Genomic DNA, 14,300 nt, shown 5'->3' with positions numbered 1-14,300 from the left:
TTAATGAACAAGACAGAAGCGGTGTATTCCATGTTGGAATACGAGAATGCATTCTTTGCAAATTATAAATTATTAATAAACTATTATGTCAGGTATCTCACTTTGACAACTTGGGTTTCAAACTACACAAATCATGCGCTACTACAATAAAATGATTTCTAATTAAAACATTTCGATTTACTGAGCCGTTTGCAGTGAACTATCCCCAATGTTAATCAGAGATTTATTTATAGGCGTATTTTTTAATGTAAACTCAACAACGTTCAGTATTTCATAATAATAAAGTAATACCTGTGACTGAGAAAAACCTTGCAGAAATACTGTGGTCTATTTAAAACACCAAACTGCCAAAACTCTGACTTAAATCCAATAGGAAAAAGAGTTCCAATCTGGAGGCCACGATACTGTATTTCATGAAAGCCTTTTCATTAGGCCTATTATTATTTATGTCGCAAATAAATCAACGTACTCACTCATACCTAAATGCAGGTATTTTTGTTTTGTAATTTCCTTCTTGTGCCCCTCCCACAGTATGATGTATCTATCATTCAGCAAACTACAAACACCGCCTATGACAGGAACTCGATATAAGCTATTGGAAACACACAATCCATACTTCGTCCATTCATTTGCATCCAGTGTTAACAAGTGATAGTGACTCCGGAAGTAAGACCTACACGTTATTGTCAAATTTCCTCTCATTACAATTTCACTACAATATTGGAAGAGTTTGGCATTGACGATTAAAAAGCTATTGGCTTGTTTGTTACAAGAGGAATCAGGATATCCTGGCCCGCCAATATGCAGGGGATGTCGCCGCACTGATCCCCTTCCCGGACACCCAACATCCCCTTCCTGGATGAAAACGTTTTCTATTACAATACGCTGCACCAGGATATGAGGGGGCCTTAGCACGGGGGGGGACTACGTTGCGAGCCCAGATTTAGTCCGGCATTGCTACAATCCGGGTGCACTCCGACGTGTGTCAGTGTTCTTTGTGTAGTGTAACCAGATTTTGTGCCAAGGCGAGAAACTGGAATGGTGGCAGTGTCTGAAGACAAGCAACGAGGACTGATGACCTCTTCGCGGAAGGCAATGTGAGTAGACGCTGTGTGGTAAAATGTAACTAGAAAGTGGAAACAAATGAATAACCGAAAAAGTTAAAGGAAAATCGTATCAAAATGATAAAACCCAGTTCATCTCTAAATATTACTGACGATGGTTTTGAATTACTCATTCGAATTTTTTGGAGTTTTTTTTCCTTAAAAAAAGTACATTTCGCGAGATGGCACTTCCCCCCGTTCTCAGGAGAACCTAGTTCGCGATAAAACTCCATTTGTTAATAATAGTATTACTTATCCTTTCGTCTACAACTACTTTAGTCAGTATGTTATATCATGTCTAAAAAAACAATATTTTCGTCAGAATAAATATCGGCCGATGGGTAACTTAAGAGTTACCGCAAGGATCATGGCAGTCTTAAAATTAGGTAATAGATCGATCGATCGATCGATCGATATGGTACAAAAGCAGGAACCTTAAAAATATCGATACCAAATTTTGTCTATTAAAATTGAAAAGCTGATAATATAAAGTGTGAAATATTTTCTCAATAAAAACCTTGCGGGAATCGCAAAGCGTGAAGTGCGTGCTTGCATATAAGCCTAGCTCCAAATTAGCCTTTCGAGAAAGCGCAAAAGAAGCCCTTCCTTAAGGCTCGCATTACATGGATAATATTTGTGAAAGTTTAAGGGGGAGATGACACAACCACAGAATCCTAACACGAACGAAAGTAATAACAAATGCATAAATAATTTTGGCAGGAAATTCTGAAGGAAGAAAAACACTTGGAACATTTAAGCCAAGATGAAAACACAATATAAAATGAAAATTAAGAAACAAGTTGATGAATTTTCGGGTTAAATAAAATACGGAAAATTTCTTGCCCAGATAAGCGAATCACTGTTTCTCAAAAAGGGCTCTGCTCCACAGGTCGAAGCACAACAGAGTTAAATATACCGCCAAGGACACTCCCCAAACACGATTATAGACAAACGTTACGGAGACCGGCGGCCGGTTCTTATATGAGCAAAAAACCGCCACTGAATCAAAGACATCCAAGTGAGGTGTCAGGTTCTCACGGCGGCGAGTACGAAGATAAGTCTTCTGGGTTCTTGTTGTGTGCAATCTGGTAGACGTTTAACGGCGCTTTAGATGTGATTGCTGCTTCCATCATCAGGTCGATGAGGGCAGCAGCAAGCACCTCCGAAACGTCGGTAAAATTCTACAAGACTACACAGCGCAACAATAGGGAATACAGCCACCTTCAAAGCAATTCAGGCCACGCCCTTAATCGCTACTTCTTTCAACATTCGATTTACATCTACGATTATTCTACCATCTACGCGCAGACCTCCCAAGAGGTCTATTCCATTCAGAATTTCTGACTAAATGGTGTATGGATTAACCGTAAAGTGTCGCTTATAAAACTCGTTTAATGCTAATAACTATTATTTCTCGTAGAATTACTACTTTCACCAGATTCAAACATATCTGTTATTAAAATCGGGAATTATGAGAATATAAGATTAGATCGAGTTGTTTATTTCTTATCAAAAATCAGCCTGGAAAAGGCTCCACTGGTTTCACTGAACAGATCAACGTAGCAGTAAAATGTAGTATGCACATTGTAATGACAGGTCGCACGCATCTCTTTCCAAATTCGAAAATTTACGATTTCGACGTTTCGGCATTCTCGGGTTTTCAACCGCACGGAAATACAGCATTTGGTGGGAAGGTGACAGCGATTAATTACGTCATGTGTATGCGGAGGTGGCATATTTTAAAGAATCATCATAGCATTAGCATAGCACCGAGAGGAAAACCACAAGAACTTATAGTCAGTATAGTCGGTATACAGTCCGAAATTCGGACCTAGTATCCCTCGATGACGAAGCAGCAGGTGTACCAACCACTACTCCATGACGATCGCAAAATAATATAATTTTACCAGGAACTGAACGCCTGTTATACAATACCCAGGTGAATGTTTGCTCTGGTCTTCGTGTTAGGCTAATCATTCTCAGTGATAACGCTAGATAGCAAAAACTTATTATTTTCTAAGTGATGCTACCATGAGGAAGCTTTCATAAGTGCTACTAAATCTGTTTATGGAATAGTTGAAATAACGTAGCACGTAGCACGTGGAAACAAATATAATTTTCATCTTTGTTTTAAGTTAAAAAGGATGGGAGAAAAATGACCTACGCGAGAAAGGATGGAAGGAGATAACACGAAAGGTATAAAGATATCAAAGTCAGACTGAAATGACAAAGATACCAGAGAAAAAATTGTCCGTTGAATCTCATCATTACAATGCAGCTGTTCATATTTATCGACAGATCAAACAAATTACATTTTCTAGCCATCGACTTTTTTGCTTGACTTAAGAGTTGCTTTTAATATGTACAGAGCCGAATTCCTTTAAATTTCAGCGCTGTTCCCCAAGATACATCTATTTCTGGATCCATATGATTGTCAGAAGAGATAGACACGTTGTTTACCGATAATCTCGTATTTCAACAGGAGCAATCACCCCTCTTTTACAGTAAGCTATTCAAAATTTGAGCACGCACGACGTACAGTGACGCGCAAACATCCCAGAAATATTTTTATACAGAGTAAAAAGGGTAAAAGATACAAAATACAAAGATGCACTTCCTAAGACGGGTATTGTTAAGTAGAACGTAAGTCACTTTGGTGTACAACACTCCACCGGCACTGTATTAGTGTACAAAGAATTAAATCAGATCAACGGCCGTGGCTGAGATATTAAAATTATTTCGGCCACGTGACAAAATATATGTCAGGACAATACAATCAACAACGTCAGTTCCTAACAACATTAAAAATTGAACTGCAGACACTTTCAAGTTCAACATTTGTATGTATTTGTATATCATGTATCACTGTTTTCCTCAGACAGGAATATACGACGGACGTCATCTTAAAACTAACCTTAGCGGATTCGTCCTTAGTCCTACACGGATCAAAATTTACTTTCACAACCTTCAATACTAATAAATAAAGTGAAAGTGTGGAAAATTTAGAAGGGAGGCCAATGAAGGACGGAAGTATAAGTTGTGTTAAACCGGTAAACCTTTGAATGTTAACCACCAAATTAAAATGTAAAATAAAGACAATAAATTTAATATTAAAGCAAACACTCTGCATTCAGAAGCTTATAATTGTCTCTTAATTAAACTCAACCACCTTTTTTTATACCTAAATTTTCAAAACATGCCCGCATATTTGATTCAGGGGTGGGAATCAACGGTTTCCCTTCCCGGATATTATTTAAGAAAATGAGGCAACTATCGTTCTAGCCCAGCCTCTGCAACCGTGTGGGACGAGGTACGGTAGAGAAATACCGAAAAATGTCAAAGTCAATCAGAACGCCATTTCTAATTACTACTATTAATTATATCAAATCTAAAACTTCTTGACGATGGTGAAGAGTCAATTGAATAACAATTTACTTGGATATTATCCATCGTCTAGTAATAAAACATAAAAAACGTAAAACGACGTTTCGGAGATGGGGCTCTATCTCCGTCTTCAGGTTCCTACTCAGTTGGGCCCACTAGATAGAGCTAATCCCTATCTCCGGACAAATTAAAAAGTGAAAGTCCCAGAATAAAAAGGCATGGATGGTGTGGTGAGAAACAGGTGGAAGGTCGCCGGTGTTGACGGTCCACGATCTGTGCTTTGTGGATCATATTTCGATTTGGCAACACGTGATAAATACTGAAGGAAACGAGTGGACAATTCGCAAACAGAACAAGGGCGAACTTGGTCGATGCTTCTATTCCGACAGTACGTAAATTTCCTTGTCTTTGCCACAACCCACATTATTTCAGGGGTTTTAGAGCTAAGAAACGAACAAAAGTTATTCAAAAATAGTTTAAACTTCCTTCAATAGTGGCATATAATTAATATAAAAATACAGGCGTCATATCTTCCGATCCTCAACTGTTATATTTATCTGACCATCCACTCTCCTCCCTGCCATCACATCCTAGAATCCCTCCATCAATCTACGTCTCGGTCTTCCTCTTGCCCTGCTTCCTGGTGACGCCATCTCCAGGCTGACATTTCTGCACGTGCCCTTACCATTTTAAGTGTAATTTTCTATTATCCGAAAAATAATTTTGTAAATAAACGTTTCCTTAATTACGTGGTTTGGGATTTTGTCTTTCCTTCTTGAAGATCGTCTCAAAAAAGTCTTGTAAATATTTTATTGTATCTTTCATCCAATAATACACAATTCAGTAACATCCTAAATTTATTACCATAAATTAATTGAAGTCTGCCATCTTCAATTTTCAAGCCAAAATATTCATAACTATCGCAACGTTTTAACAGCGTTTTATAATTGCAGTCTCTTTCGGGAAATAAAATGCGGCCGCATTTCTCGGATTATAGGAATTTTGCTTCTGTTAAGTTTGATGCCACATCCACATTCCTCTTGTAACTCTCTTGTCACATATTGTATGCTCACTAAAAATGCATGGTTTAACAAACCTGGTTTACGAAACTAAGCCGTTCTGAGCGTAACGATAGGTTAGTCTAGGGCACGACTAATCACAACATATCTCTTTTGTATTTTATACAACTCCATTCCAACTACTGCCAGAAAATTCCGTGCCAGAAAACGAAATATAATAATTGATCCACATACAACCTTCCTGAAGAAACGACTATGTATTTTGGTGTGTATTTACTTGAAACTCCATGAATATAGATAAGCGAACACCAGGTGACCATGTGAACTGCGACAGTTTCTTATATGCGTAACATTCGCTCGCCTTTCAACAGCAACAACCTTGCTGTGAGGATGGCTGTCTTCTGGGTTGTTGCGTCGTGAGTCTGGTAGACGTTTACCGACGTTTCAAAGGCCCGTGCTCCTTCCTGCTTAATACTATCTATGGAAATAATACCTGTTTACACTGGCAGTCAAACGAAACCAATATATGCGAAATGCAGAGTTTCTGGTTGTTGAAGCATGTGGGGCTTTAAAGGTTTTAACTTCTTCAACCACGTGGTAACACGTGACACGTCTGTGAACTAAGCAGATTTCAGTGCCTGCAACTAGGGTCACTTCATTTTCTCTCCTTCTAAAATGTTTATTTATATTTTTAAAAATAAAGATAGAATTAAGACGTTTCTGTATTTAATTAGGTACGATGTCGTATGGGGGATATAAGGTAAATCCGGGAGAGATGCCGCGGCGGGAGAGACGCCGCATTTTTTAATTCGGTGGGTTCCGTTAATTCTATTCCGATGTCAGTACATGTCCTTGTTCAGTGAGCCAAGAGAAATGTTGTGAGTGGACGCAATGAAAATCAGTGCTGTTTTGCGAGAGTTATAACTGATTTTATGCGGTGAGTTTGATAATTTTATGCTCGAAGTTATTTCTATTGTTCATAAGATGTGTCTTTATTAGTTCCAATCGAAGTAACTATGAAATCACGATACATTACAGGTTCCCAGCGTTGCTGGTCTTGACTTTGCACGACGTGGCCGCCATGTTGGTCATTGGGTAAGGCAAGTGGGAGGGCGCGGCGTCTCTCCCTGAAGATAAGGAGAGACGCCGCAAGAAATTAAGGGAGAGATGCCGCACTTAAAAAAATACCGCATCTGATTGAAAAAATCATACATATACAATATAGAGTACTCAAAAATGCCTGGTCTATTGCATTATCTTATATTATTGAGGAAAATTAGTCCAGTGTTGAAAATACCGTGAAAATAATCAACTGCAAGGAGGCAACTGGCTTCTGTCCTCACTGAAACAACCAACATAGAGGAAATGCGAAAGAAGCAAAGAGGAAAAAAGCAAAGGTGAACAGTCCGAGTACTTCAGGTCTACAAGGTTGAAAAACTTAAAAAAAGAAGTTCTAATCAAGAGACCCCTGAAAACTGTAACACCAACAAGTGCTGTGAGTACTGGGAAAACTGTTGCAGAAACTGGCTGCATGAGTTCTGCTCTCCGTACAAATTTCATTGACTAACGCTTAGATTCTAAATTCACTGGTTTGCACTTAGACTCCAAGCAACCTCTGGAACATTTTTCTTTCAAGTTACTTGATAATTGAAAATTCATTTGAATATTCGTTAACTTTTCAATTTTAATTGGTATTCACATATTTTCTCCATTTTAATGTTCACATTAATTCATTAGTTTGAATAAAGTTCATCAGTTTTCATTTTCATATGTTTCTTTTTGAATTCAACGATGTTTTCAAAGAGCGGCATCTCTCCCGGCATGTCCGGGAGAGACGCCGCAAAGACAACTTTTTTTATCGCCCTGTATCTCTGAGAATTAATTTGCTTTAGATATTTTGTTTAAGAATTGGTATAATAGAGGTCTTAAATATAATATCTCTGAATTTTCAGCCGTTTTGACCATTTTCGGATTGAGTTAGAACAAATGTTGTAAAAAGTGCGGCATCTCTCCCGGAATTACCTTAGCTCCTAGCATAAACCTCAGCACTAGGTGATCGGCTTTACGCTCCAACAGTTTTACCTGCAAGGAAAGAACCCAGTCGAAGCTGGATTGGGTGAGGATGGGTGAGAATGGGTGAGCTTACCTGTTGTACACAAGAAATACAAGCTCACAGCAGTCACAATTAACATTCCGCTACCTTCTTGCATGCATGTCATAATGTCTGAAGAAATTACGTTTACACAGTCTCTGTAGTATACAGCAGTGTAGCCTATACGAGCCATGAAAAAATCCACACACTGCTCGTCTTCCAAAACCCAACTCAGTATTCAAACTGAACCAATTTAAAAATTCAAGAAGCCTTTGTTATATTGTTCATAATAAGACCGGAGTTTCCTACGATAAATCATTAGCGATCAACTCGATAACCAAATGCAACAATTTTATTTTTCATTGCAGTTACGTTACCTGCGGAAATCATGTCGCAGCTGGACCAATGAGCACTGGCACACAACAGTCGAGCCGTCATGATGCAGAGGACCCACAGTGAGCTACATCCGGTGCAGACCGGAAGTAAAGGACACAACGCCCCCTCCCCCAATATGCGGTTCAGCGAACATGTGGAATGTATACAAAAAAGGTTTCCAAACATGGGCACGAAGGTGAAATCACCAGATTGAATATCCGCCATGAGGGTAATTACTTTATCATTTCGTACAGTCTCATTCCAATGAAAAAAGATACAGGCCTATAAGTGGATCATAAACCTAACACATTTTCAGATGTAAAGGGTAATCTAAATTGACCTACAAATTACTTTTTTAATATTTCCACAAATATATATATATATATATATATATATATATATATATATATATATATATATATATATATACTCCTCGAAGAAACAAGTTCCAGACAAAAAAATAATCCGATTCAACAAATCATGGGTTAATAATATAATCGCACAACATATGCCTGCATTAAAATTAAAACAAATCTCAACAAAAAATAGAATAAGAAAGACAGGAATGACAAAATTAACGCCGTAAAATTCAGTTTGTCTATTTATTTGCACAGACAGAACGACGGACTATTGCTGGACCAGAAAACACATTTTAAGTGGACAGTTGTCGTAAGTAAAATACTTAAAGGAGTTTGCGAAGATTTCATCATTGCAACGTAAGAAATATAAATCGCAGATAATCTGAGGCTAGTACTGTAAAAATAAACATATTAAGATCAGTTGGAAATTTCTTACATAAAGTGTGATCTTGCGCAATGGGGAAAAAATACACAAATACAACCATGGATCTCATAATCTGACTACATCCATGAAGTATACCGATCTCAAGTCCATACTTCGCTTGACAGAAAATTTACATTGAAATTTCTATTTATAGTGCACATTATCTCACAATGCGGGATAAACCACGGACACTTATCCTATATAAATGCCTGCTTGCATCTACATACTGCACACACAAACTACTTAAAACCACGCAGCATAGTTCTAGTGAGACGCTATTAACAGCTATGTTCTGTATGAAACCCGAAGGTCCATTACGTGTCCACAAAAGTCAAATCCGAGGATCTATAACATAGTTTTTACGGCGAATAGCTGTTAGCTTCCCTATACAAACTTCACACTGGATGATCACCTCTTGCCCTGCCTGAGTCTTCTTAATGAATGCAGCATTCGCAGACAGGCCCGCCCTCTACCTGGAGCATTCCTCTGTCAGCAACCAGAAGACGGGCCCCACATAACATGGTATGACGTATGCTTTGAGAGTGTTCAGGAGATCCAATTGACGCTTTTATGCGTTGTGGATTGTAGTATTCTGGGTTGTGATGTCATAGGTTATTAAGACAACACTGTGTCACAACCCGCATTTCAACCACCATGCAAACTTCACATCCCAAGCTTTTGCATTAAGTTCATAGAGTGAAGTTTGTCTGTCTACCTGCTTGTGAATGCGACTGTTAATTTCTAAGCTATTTAACAGACATTCTCATCAAAGTTGGTACGGGCGGGATCGACATTAAAATCGATTCGATCATAAAAATTTAATTTGGCTCTTATCGGTACGATCAACATGCAGCTAAAATCAAATTTAAACAAAACAAATCTCATGAAAATCAATGCCAAATCTGAACAATTAAGATGAAGGTGTTCTAGAATGTTGCAACATGTAGTCCGGGCATATGTTTACCAACATTTCGGAGGTTTCTACTGACGCCATCATCAGGGCGATGAGTGTACTTCATATAACGAACAATGTTCAACATGTGTACCGTAATGCAATCGATTTTGTCACAAATATCGTCTTGTTAATTGAGGTAGTAAGTACCTCTGAAACGTCGATAAACCTCTATCAAGCTACACAGCGCAACATCCCAGAAGAAAGTCTTCTTCATACTCAAAACCTTGAGAACCTAAAATATCAGTGCCTGAAGACATTATAGGACCATGTATTTTCAAACATTCGTGTCTCTTTCCTTCAACGCCATGAAAATACATTTAACTGCTCTTCAAGTAAATTAGATGGAGCACATAGTCTACTAACATGACGACACTACAATAATGTATTTCCTAATGAACTACAGCTTAAAAGCAAATCACAACAAAGAGAAGATAAAAACGCGTTGTAACCATAACTTCCCTGCGTGTCATAATTCCGATTCACTGTTCAAGACAAGGACATTGTTTATTACAATTATTCAGGTTAATAAAACTTTGTTTCGTGGGAAATCTGGTACAAACAATAGAGGAATCAGTTAAAGGACAATCTAATAATGAGCTTTATTGTAATATAAGCTACTGTCTGAGAGGTATAGGTCAAACAATCTATTATAGATAACCTATTCACTTCATGACGAAAATGTTGTCAAGGTTTCTAATTTCAGTGTTGCCACGTTAGCACCGAAAACTACAGAAGCTTTTGGCAAAAGGTCACTTTCAGGAGCATATTTCAGACACGGGGACAATAGATCGCTCCATACTGGATCAAAATATGCCCTTTTCCAATCAATAACGTCGAAGTTTCTCACTTTTCTGCATTTTATCACAGAGTTTAGTGATAAAACGTCTCGCTACAGTTCACTCTATATGTGGAACTGCTATGAAATCACCGTGTTATCAGCGTTTCGCCTCGCTTGTCCCGTTGTTAATATTCAGCGGTCATGATGTACAATGGAACACTTTTGTCCCCTCGACCTTGGTACCATAACGCTTGGTTGTGTTTACCTTCAACCGGCAAAGTCAGACAGGTTCATACGCCAGTAATCAGCCACAGGTTAGTTCCCTACATTCAGTGCCAGCGGACGTCTCTTTGTGGTGTCGGAGCACAAGCCACAACGATTGTCAGTTACCTGGACGACGTACACTTTCGAACGAGCCCTGTACATACTCGTTCGTTCTGAATTTCTATTATCTTACATAGAATTCTATGAACCTACATCATTTCCCCAATAAATCTTTGTTTAAACTTATGTTGGTAAAGACATGTTTTAAACTATCTTATAGCTTTACAGAGATAAATCTTTTATTTTCATTGTCCGTACAAAAGTCACAACGGTAAACAAATTAAGTTCATCGACTATCTATCAGACTTCGTTCCGATAATCGAAGTTCTGAATAATTTATCGTTTTCTTCCACAACAGTTAGACTGCCTGAACAAATCGATAATTCGGACTCGGTCCGCCAGTATCTTTATTGCATATGTGCACACATAGGCCTACACACTCACGTTGAAAACCTGTGGACGGCTCTCCTCAGATTGCGTGGTTTTCCTCAGTTCCTTCAGGAAAATAAAACGAGTGTGCACAGATTAATTCTTTCGCATTCTACCCCATTCACCATTTGATGATCGGAGGACTGGTCGCGAATCGAACCGTGTACCTCGACAGATTATTCATTGAACTATAATGTTCTTCACTAGAAATGGCGGTCACATAAGAAACGGGGAGGGGGGGGAAGAAAAAACAAATATACAGCGATGCCAAATGTAGCACTGTAAAGCATTGTTCTGTTCTCTGATTTGAATGCAAAGGACTAAGATTTACCATGAATACTGTACATAAATTCGCTAGCTTGACAAATACAAATAGACGTCTTTTTTCTATTCATAAGAAAACAAGGTTACAACACTACGCACTAACAGGTGCGAACTTGTTAGTAACGCAATTTTGCCGTCCATGTTACTGTCATACCTCTGAAGACGTGACTCAGCAGACCTCCTTTGCGCTGATCGGTCACTCACGAAGATTCAGCCAAGTCTAGTGGAAAACACTTTTTACACCAACTGGCTCGCAAACAAAAATCTTCGCCTGACATACGAACCCCAGAGAACAAGCGATCATTTCATGACTATTTCCACTACCCCGTGTTTAAAATTAAAAGAAAATAAACAATTTTGGCAATCTTGGCATCAAGAATACTGTTATCCTCTGTCGAAATCTTACTAGCGGATCTATACAGACACGTAATTCCTTACAAAAAGAACACGATTTCACTCACTGCCTTCCTTCGAATTCTCTTCTGGGAAAGCGAAAGGCTGAGGTTAACTTGTAACCGAAGTACAGTTGTTTATGTCCATAAGCTACACACACGCGCGCTTTCATGCAGAACTCCACACAATTCACAGCCAGATATTTTGTTACCTTCAAAGATTAAAATGGTCAAGGCCAAGTGTCCACTGACAAGCTTTTGTGAACACTGTTATTAATCTTCTGGTTCCCTTAATCAAAGCAACTTTCTTGACCAGCTGAGAAACTATCATCTATCCAATTAACTTAAGATCCAGACGCTAGAACACGACTGCATACAAATAACCCACAGTCATTCATCATCATACATAAATTTGCATTTAACGGGGCCGAACGGTGCGTTCTGCTTCGTATTCTTGAATTTACTCAAGTTCGAATCTCGGACTGGAGAGCGAATATCCTAACTGATGTCTTCTTGAATTTCCTTGGAAACGTCGATGAAACATAAAGCAAGTTGCGACTCCTTTGTCCCAAGGGTTTTCAAGGTAACTTTGTTAGCCCAGCCCCTCTGATCTCTACAGCCGCTGAAACACCTCTCCTGTTGTTCAAACATGTATGAGGCCTAAACAAATGTCCTTTGCGACAAACAGGGCGAAGAACAACACATTAAGTCGAAAGTATCTCAGTCCACAGAAGGAATAAGTAAATAAAATTACTATTCTTCAATAAAATAAAATTATTAAGATAAATTTCTGCAAACAGACCGTATAGTCTATACTAAAAGAGGACATAAGTAACGATAAAACAAAACTTTAAATAGGACGGCGGGGCGTAAGGGACACCGAAAGTCTGTAAGAAGCACAAATAAGGTTTACATGACCTTCAATGGCTAAATTATCAACACACATTCAAATTAAATGTTGTAAGTGTTACAGGTGAAACAGAACACTAATAACGACCTGTCTGCAAACGGGCACAACAGAATACGAAGGCAGGTACTGAAATAACCTACAGACTTAGGACGAAGACATCCGGGGAACTTACGTATTACGAAAATACGGAGAGAACAATTACAAGTGAATGTGAGATTTCAGGTTATCTCGGCGTTGAGTATGTACATAATTCTCTTCCAGGAGTTGCGCCGTGTAGTCTGGCAGGTAGACTCACACCAGACTACACGGCGCAACATCCCACAAGACACCTTAACGGCTGAGGAACCGGAAATTAAGTCTGTAATAGTTCTCTTGGATTCTTTCATCGTCTAGATTAAAAAGTAATAAATTACAACGGTTAGAAAGATGGATTATGCTTGTTTTTACCATCTTCCACTTTCTTACCTAAAGACTAAAGAAGAGTCCAGCTTCCGAAACGTCCTTATTTTATTATCGTATAACATACACGATGGATAACGCTCAAGAAAATAGTTTTACGGATTGTAATGCAACCCTCGTCAGAAACCTTCAGCCTTCACGAAATTAAGTCTAATCCTGAATTTTTCGCGACAATGCCTCGGATTAATAATTTAAAATGTTGGTGTATTCACAAGAGCAAGCACTGCTGTTACAAAAAAACTGTTAGAAACTCAAAGACCACTGTCTTTTGAGATGTTGCACCATGTACTACGTTCGAAGTCTACTGACGTTTCGTAACTGCTTGTTGCCTAAATCACCACAGCAAAGACCGCCCCGATGATGGAAGCACTAAGCACCTCTGAAACATCGATAAACTTCCATCATCCCAGAGCAGAGCCCTCTTTCTTTCTCGCCGCCGTGAGAACCTAAAATCTCACCTGTCAGAAACATATCCATCTCATAAACAGCAAATAACGTGGTTTAATTACCAGCAGCAATAATTGGAGTAAAACCTTAATGGCGTATAACCTAAATGATTTTCATCTTTTAAAAACACGCTTTAACCACTGCAGTTACCATACTCGGCTCACGAACCCCTTGGTAGGAAAGGAATCGTAGGTTACTGCCTAGTTACGCAAGCTTGTTGCTTACGTAACGAAGAGATAATGTCTATTCTTCTCAAAATATTAGTGATAAGTCAAAGACTATTATGAGGTGGGTAGATGGGAGATATAATAAATGTAATGAAAAGACGAAAGAAAGAGATTACTTCGGAGATCGACTCGTAGACGGGAATATTAGAAGCTCCGGCTCACAACAGGTTCCTGCAGCGGCTGATGTGAACGCTGACGAAAGTGTCAGTTCCATCAAATGCAGGGTACTTCTTCACCGACTGATAATCCATCAGCTTCTCAAGAAGAACTTTACATATGAGTTACGCTTACGTCGACTG

The 14,300-nt window shown here is 38.7% G+C and overlaps 1 protein-coding gene and 1 long non-coding RNA gene across 8 annotated transcripts in view; one reads left to right on the top strand and one right to left on the bottom strand.

The window, feature by feature from the left end:
- The window catches only part of pnt (ETS transcription factor pointed), a 331,267-nt gene that overhangs the window by 67,299 nt on the left and 249,668 nt on the right, over nt 1-14,300 (bottom strand). The window lies entirely within an intron of this gene.
- Nucleotides 645-9,866, top strand: LOC147872268 (uncharacterized). Its single transcript, XR_015537600.1, has 2 exons — nt 645-1,097; nt 7,967-9,866. It is a non-coding gene; the product is annotated as an uncharacterized LOC147872268 (long non-coding RNA).

This window comes from Zootermopsis nevadensis, unplaced genomic scaffold (assembly GCF_977971745.1).
Source record: "Zootermopsis nevadensis isolate Lab colony 2312 unplaced genomic scaffold, Znev_1.0 Znev_ptg000029l, whole genome shotgun sequence".
Classification (NCBI taxonomy): domain Eukaryota; kingdom Metazoa; phylum Arthropoda; class Insecta; order Blattodea; family Termopsidae; genus Zootermopsis; species Zootermopsis nevadensis.
The sequence above is the reverse complement of the archived record's forward strand: the minus strand, read 5'-3'. Positions and strand labels throughout refer to the sequence as shown.